This window comes from Manacus candei, unplaced genomic scaffold (genome assembly GCF_025592945.1).
Source record: "Manacus candei isolate 608988 ecotype Guabito, Panama unplaced genomic scaffold, ASM2559294v1 h1tg000132l, whole genome shotgun sequence".
NCBI lineage: Eukaryota > Metazoa > Chordata > Aves > Passeriformes > Pipridae > Manacus > Manacus candei.
The window spans coordinates 211,857-219,290 of NW_026138180.1; the positions used below are offsets into that span (position 1 = coordinate 211,857).

At 56.6% G+C, this 7,434-nt stretch overlaps 1 long non-coding RNA gene across 1 annotated transcript; it reads right to left on the reverse strand.

Annotated features, from left to right (window-relative positions):
- Window positions 1-1,834: 1,834 nt before the first annotated feature.
- LOC127462647 (uncharacterized) lies at window positions 1,835-7,370 on the reverse strand. Its single transcript, XR_007900514.1, has 3 exons — window positions 7,205-7,370; window positions 4,584-5,508; window positions 1,835-4,427 (listed from the first exon to the last, which is right to left on the reverse strand). It is a non-coding gene; the product is annotated as an uncharacterized LOC127462647 (long non-coding RNA).
- Between the last annotated feature and the right edge of the window lie 64 nt (window positions 7,371-7,434).

Below are 7,434 nucleotides of genomic sequence, written 5' to 3' on the forward strand. Positions count from 1 at the left end.
GGTGGGCACGGCCCCAAGGCTGCCAGAGCTCCAGGAGGGTTTGGCCAACGCTCTGAGGGACAGGGTGGGGTTGTTGGGGTGTCTGTGCAGGGCCAGGACCTGGACTGGATGATCCTTGAGGGTCCCTTGCAGCTCAGGATGTTCCAAGAGTCTGTGATTTAGTGAGACCTCGTAGTTCCAGTGTGGAACTGAGAACCTCTTCCTCCTCCTCACCCCCTTCCCCCAGCAGATGCCGTGGCACTGAGCACTTTGTCATCTCCAAAGCCCTTTGCAACCATTAACTGGTTAATCCTCACCCCCCCTGTGGAGCATCCCCCTGGGTCAGCATCCCCCTGGCCCAGGGATATATCCCCAGCTCCAAAGCTGCTCCTTAATTTTGAGTGTTCTCAAACAGAGCTCCCAAAGCCACGGAGGAGTCGTGGCACAAAACAGGTCTGAGCCCCAATTTCAGACCTGATATCCCCCAGGAGCTGAGGATTCCTGACCCCAGGCTTTGCTGGGATGGAAATTATCACTAATGCTCGGATTAGAGCATTTTCCAGCAGCTGGTTCTGCCCATTCCACTGAAATGCTGTTGGTGAAGGGCTTGGTGCCACCAGAACACTCTCCCAGGCCTGCTCAAAGTGCAGGTGGGGTGCAAGTAATTCCTGCTGGGTGCCAGCAATTCCCTGTCATCCGAGGGAGAGATGCAGGAGCAATGCCACTGGAGCCAGAGCACGCTTCAGCCAGGTCCCATTCCCACCTTTTGGGAGGTGAAACCACCAATTCTGTGTTTACAGCCCCGGGGAAGGTCACCAGAGGCAGGGACAGCTCCCCTTGCCTGGCTCCCTGCTCTGCTCCCAACACTGGGGGGGTTTGGAATCACGGCAGGAACGAGTGTTCCTCCTGCTGAAAGTGCTCCAAAGAGCTGATGGACACACTGAAGTGAGAGTGTTCCTCCTGCTGAAAGTGCTCCAGAGAGCTGATGGACACACTGGAGTGAGAGGGCACGGCAGGAAGCTCCTTTCCTACAGCAGGCCCTCACCCAGCTCCGTGGAACGGGACTGCAAAGGGATTTATCTCTTCTTAGAGCTCAAATTATCTGATGTGAGCCGCTGCCAGTAAAAACTGGGATTTCCTGGCCCCAACCTCCCTCTGCTCTACTGACTTTCCCTTGCTTTGGGTGCAACTGCTGCACTTTATCCCTCGTTCCCCAGGAGTGATCCAGCTGGATTCAGGGGCATCTCACCCGCTCCTCTGGAGCATCCTCTGGAGCAGGAGCATCCCAGCCCGTGGGGTGGGGCAGGAGGGAGACAAAGGCTGTGACACGGACGCCTGAACAGCGAGCAGAGCCTTTCCCAGCCCTGGGAGCCAACAGGACAGGAGGTTTTTGGCACCCGCTGCCTTCAGGAGAGGAAACTCCACCTCGGGGCAGCGCCGAGGGCACCGGGAGCTTGGAGGCCAGGAGGGAATGTTGTAACCACGAGGCAGAGTGTGGCAGCAGCAGCAGCAACACTCAGGAGCCTGAGGCGGCCGTGCTGGCACGGATTGGTGGCTCCTGGGTCAGAGCTGGGACCTCCTGCCCGCCAGCCCAGAGGTCTGGGCGCTTCCTCGCAGTGGGAAGTGCTGCCCCCTCCCCAGTGGTGCTGGAAACAAGGAGGGAGTTTCCCTTTTCCTGGTGTTTCCCCTCTGTTCCATCCACGCCGGAACGCCTCGGTCACAGCCCGGTGCGACCACCACGAGACAGGCAGGGATGAAGTTAATCCCCCCTGGTTCTGGTGAGGGCCCTGCACAGCAAAGGCTTTACCTGCTACCTGAGCACAGCCTGCCCCAGGGGTCTGAAGCCATTCCTGGGACAGGGGTGATGTCCTGCCCCTGTTCCCCACCGCCCTGTCCAACGCAGCTCCACCACCTCTTGGCCCCAGGGTTTTGCCCAGAGGTGCTAAATTTGGTGACCACACCCCTGCTGCCATCCCCACTGCGAGCCAGGAGCAAACACTCTGAGAGACAGGGCACAAATCCTGAGCTGGCAGCACCATCCCTGCCCCAGCTCTTGCTCCCTCCTCCCAGCCAGCCAGGGAGCCCTTGGGATGACAGGGTGTTCCCACCACGGGGCTCTGCAGATGCTGCCAGGGCCTCCTTGGTGGCTCCATCACAAAGAGGGCTCAGCGGGGCGGGTGGGAACATCTGGCTTTGATTCTTCTTTAAAGCCACGACTTTCATTCGGCCACCAAACCACTTCCCTTTCATCTCTCCGGAGGAGCGACCCTGCGGCTCCGCCCTTCCCCTGCCCCTCATCCCGCGGGAAGGAGGTCCCAGAAAATCCAGGGGAGAGATTTCAGAGAGGCAGCAGCTCCCAGCTGGCACGTCCCTGCCCTCCTCCTTCCCTGCATTTCCTTCTCAGGTCCCTTCAAGGCACACATTTCTCTGTCAGAGCATCTCCAAGGGGCTTGGAGCCGGTTTAGACCCGATTCCCCCTCAATTCTCTGGGATGAGAAGCCAACCTTGAGGAATTTGATAGACCTGGCACGTTGTGCTGAGCGGGCCAGAGTGTGCCCTTGGGCTGGAGGGAGAAGCTGTGTCTGTTTGGAAATTCCTTTAGCTGAGGATGCTGAGGGTTTGTGGCTGGGCTGGCAGGCTGGGGAGAGGGCTGGGAAGAGGCCTGGCAGGGTCAGAAACACAAGCAGAGGGCAGAGGAGTTTCCTCAACAACACTTGGCTGATAATTCTGCTATCAATAAATGATTACCCGAGCTAAGAGATGCTGTTTTGAGCTCTCAGTGTGTTTTTGTGCAGCAGGAGAGGCCTGAAGCAGGAATGCTGGAGGCTGGAGAGATCAGCTGCCATCACATGATCCCTGTAACCACAGCAAAGTTTTATCCAAAGCCAGGGAGACTTTTGGCTCTGCTTCTGGGCCTGAGCTCAGCAGAGATTGTGCCTTGTGTTTTCACAGCCTTCCATGGATGCTGAAGGGACTGAGTGGCTCTCCAGGCAAAGCTGAGTCCCAGCAGTGTGGGAGAGGTGCCTCAGGAAGCCTCAGGAAGCCTCAGCCAGCTCGGAGCCATCGTGGGGGCCGAGCCCAACATGCCAAGCAAACACCCCTGGAGCTGCCAGCCCCGAACAATCCATCTCCTGTGGCAGACTCTGGCTACACCCAAAGCCTTGGCAGTGCTGGGGTGGGAAACTGTGGCAATAAGACCAACTAAACCAGCTCTTCCCATCTGCCTCCTGCCCTCCTGCTGCTGCGGCACCGTGCCCTTCGCGCTGCCCCGGGGAAAAGGATTTACCTTTTTTTATTTAATTAAATCAAAATAATCCAATAAAAAAAAATGGACAAATAATCCATGCAGGGAGCAGCAGGACAGTAACAGGCTCACATGGAGTCACAGCTGCCTGGGAGGAGCAAGGCCCTGCTGTGGGGCTGCCGTGGGACACGGAATCCTTCTGCAGCCCAGGTGGGTGTTTTGGTACCTGGGATTTTCCCCTCTTGCTGCCCCATATTCCAGCCAGGAAACACACTGGGTCACCCAGCCCTCGGGAGCTGATCTCCAGTGGTACGTGCAGGAGAGCTGAAGTGTCCCTGTGCCACCTTCCCACCTCTCCATCCAGGTCAGGACTTCCTGGTGGGAGTGAATCACCGGGAGAGAGCGGGAGCAGGAAATGCAGCTGCCAGGCTGACTCAGCGTGGCTCCCTCCTGGACCTTGGACAGCTGGAGCTGGGCAGGACGTTAATGTTTAACTCCACTGAAGTCTCCAGCTTTGCAAAAGGCCTGGGAGACACCAGCAGAAGGCAGGGACATCCTGCTCTGCAGGAGCTGTGCTGCCCAGCGGGTCCCTCGGGGCTGGGTTTGTGCCGGAGAGAGGCAAGTCAGAAGGCAAAAAAGTCCAAAGGGCCCCCTCGACATCTGATAAGCCCCAGGAAAGAGGTGGAATAAAGGGAATGGCATCAATGAGCTCATCTGGCCAGCCCTGCCCTGCCCCTGGGCACAGCAGCTCTGGACAGACCCACACCATCAGCAAAGGAAAGCTCACGGGTTGTTTGGGAGATGTTATGGATTATCTCAGCAGTGACCAGCCTCCCTGCTCTTCCCTCCTTCTCCATCTCTCCTTCCTCTCCCCAAGGTATTTAAATCCACACAGGACTTTAATCCCAGCTCTGGTTACTCAACAGCCAGGCTGGATTCCTGTTCCTCACTTCACCCTTGTAAAACGGGGATGGTGCTTCCTGAATTCCCAACGTTGCCAGAGTCACCTTCCAGGGGCTAATTAGGAAGATCCAAAAACGCTGGATGAGTGGCTGTGAAACACTCCCTTGTCAGAGGACCAGGAACCCTGGCTTTCCTGCTCCACAGCCAGGAAAGGGCCCAACAGTTCTGCCTCTGTCCCACAGGGAAGAGAGATCCTGCAGGGAATCCATCCATCCCTTCCCTTTGTGGCCTCTGCAATAACCTGACGTGGGCACAAAGGGAAGGAATCCATAACCTTGTTCAGCAGGGGGATCCAATATCCCTCCCAGTCCCTGAGGGCTGAGGGAGAATGGATCTGTAATCCAAGAAGCAGCAGCTCTGGCTGCCTGGGAGTGAAAGAGTCACAGAGAGCACTCACCTGGCTAAAGTTACCTGCAGGCAGAGAGGGAAGAGCTCAGCCTGTCCTCTTGGAATGGCTTGGAAACGGTGTGGCTGTGCTGGAGGGAGCTTGGGATTTGTTCATCATGGAATAACAGCAGCTTTTGCTCTGTGAACCTCCAACGTGGAGCTCTACCCGTGCCCAGCCCCAAATTGTACAGCACAGGCACCAAGGAGCTGGGAAAAGAGGCAAATGATGAAGTGTCCGTGTTTGCTGACGACACAAAATGCTTCAGGATATCCAAACTGCCTGGAAAGGATCTCCTGGTGCTGCTGGAAGACACAATCCTGGAGTCCTGAACTGGATGAGAGCTTAGAAAGGGCTCCAGGACCCGCTAGAGACACTGGGACAGCAACTGAGCTGTGCCAGGGCAGGTTCAGGTGGGACATCAGGAAGAATGTTTTCATGGAAAGGGCTGTCAGGCCTTGGAAGGGGCTGCCCAGGGAGGTGGTGGAGCTCCCTCTCTGGAGGGAGGGCTCAAAGCTTCTGCTCCTCAGCCCTGAAGTCCCCACACCTGACCCAGGTGTGCGGTGCCCCCTCAGCAGAGGTGCCACAGGAGCTTCAGGACGGTGTTTTCCTGTTGCCCTGGCTCTTGTCACAAAACAGAAACGGGGAATGTACGGGGCTGACAGAGCATGTTTGGAAATGGAAGTAAAATTCCAGTTTGATCGCTGATTAAACAAACCAGTAGTGCTGTTGGGAGGGGTCACGTGGAGTTCACTGCCTGGGTGGAGACCTCAAAACCAAAAAAACACCACGAGGGTGTCCGAGCATTGTCCAGGGGTTTCTCCAGCTGCTGCCTCACCCTCGTCTGCTGGTGCTGGGCCTGGGCTGTGGGAAGCTGGAGAGCCCCAACGCTGGGAGTCAGAGGGTGCAACACCGAGAGCCAGGCCCGGATGAAACACTGGAAAGGGAGGAGAGAAAACAGAAAATGTTTCTTTGGATTCTCCCCTCTGGTATAAACCTCCCAGCCCGGTTCCATCCTGCAGCTCCAAGGCTGACTCCAGGAAAGATGCCATCCCTGGAAAGCACCAGGCAGCACCAACACATTAATAATCACCCCCCCCCCCGAGGTTATTTCCCCAGAACAGGCTGTTTATATCTCATTGACTCATCACCTTTTACACAATTCAAAACCTCTCACCAGAGCACCAGAAAACCCGTTTTTAGATCAGTGCTGAGCTCAGAGCCCTCAGCTGCACCTCAGGAATGAGATCAGAGCTCAGAGCCCTCAGCTGCAACTGGGGAGTGAGATCACAGCGTTGTCACTGCCAGTTCTCTGAAGCCACGGGCTCCTGGTGCTGGGGCAGCCAAAAAAGGCAACGGGAGGACACTGAAATGAGGCCAAACCCCAAAATCCTCAGAGCACTGGAGTGCAGTTGTGGTCTCGACTGCTCAGTCTGGAACGTGGTGCCACAGAAGACCACGGGGACAACGTCAAGTTAGAACAGGAGCACACAAATTCACACCCACATGGTTATCAACGGCCTCTAAAAGGGCTCAGACTCGCCCTTGACATCTCTGGGATGCTCAGGAGAGGAAAATGGGCAGCAGCAGGAGCTGAACTTGGCTTGTTCAGCTGGAGAAGAAACCAAGAGGACACTTGCCAGGGTCTGCAGCTCCTCCTGAGTGGCAGCTCTGTGTGAGCAGGGACAGGAATCCAGCTGGAAGTGTCCTGGTCGCCCAACCCAGACAAACAGGTGAGTTCCTGTACAAGCCCCACGTTCAATAGCAGCACATCCAAGTTTGTCTGACACGCTCCAGTGCCAGTGTCACACCTGCACCACCCAGACCTGCCTCCAGCCCACCAGGATCCCATCCCTGTGCCACTGTTGGAGCCTGTCACTCACAGTGTATGGATTCCTGGACTCCAGGCTTTTTCCTGCAATGACTGGATTTCACATGTCAGTGCCGAGACTGCCGTAAAAGTAACACCAACGTATTAATTTAATTAGTCACTTCCTGTCTTAATGGCCAGAAGATCCCGAGCTGCTCCACAGGCACAGGACAAAGGAACACGTATATTTGTCCCAATAATTTGGGGCAGCCCAAAGCGAGCTGTGGGGAAAACGTCCACGTCCAACAGGTGCGGTGGGGCTGGATAACCAGACACACACCCCGTTATTTTCTTTTAACTCGGGAATTTGGTACCTGACACGTCAGGAAAAAACAACAAGGAAAGAGAAAGAAAACAGACACCTAAAGCTGTTCCTGAGAGAACTGCTCAGATAAACTCCCGGAGGAGCCGCAGGGCTGGCTGGGAGCACAGGAACGCAGGGATGTTCCCTATCTCAGGAATGCCAAGTGTCCCTTCTGGCTGCTGAACCTCCTTTATCTCGTTTTCAAACAAACCCCTTTTTTTTTTTTTTTTTTTCTTGTTTCCCAAACAAACCGAGGCCGTGGGAGGTTCTGAACCCGCAGCTTCCCCTCACACAGCCCTTCCCTCAGACCTCGGGAGCCACGGGAAGGGCTCTGGGGGGGGGTCTGACAAGCACCAACCCCGAGACCCCCTCATCCCGCCTTCACTTTGCCAGGCTTGGGAAGCACCGGTGACCCCCCAGCCCACCCGTGTGTGTGCCTCCCCAGCCCTGGGGAGGCACCTATGGAATCTGCGTCCAGTTCTGGGCTCCTCAGGACAGGAGGGACACGGAGCGGGTCCAGTGGAGGCTGTGAGGGCGATGAAGGAACCGGAGCATCTCCGTGACGAGGAACCCTCAGATTCCCTCCCGCTCCCCTCACGGCCCCTCAGAGCCGCCGAGGGCGGGAAACGGGTGGGGGCGGACCCCTGCGAGGGGGCGTGGTTAGGGGCGGGCCGGGGGCGTGTCCCTAG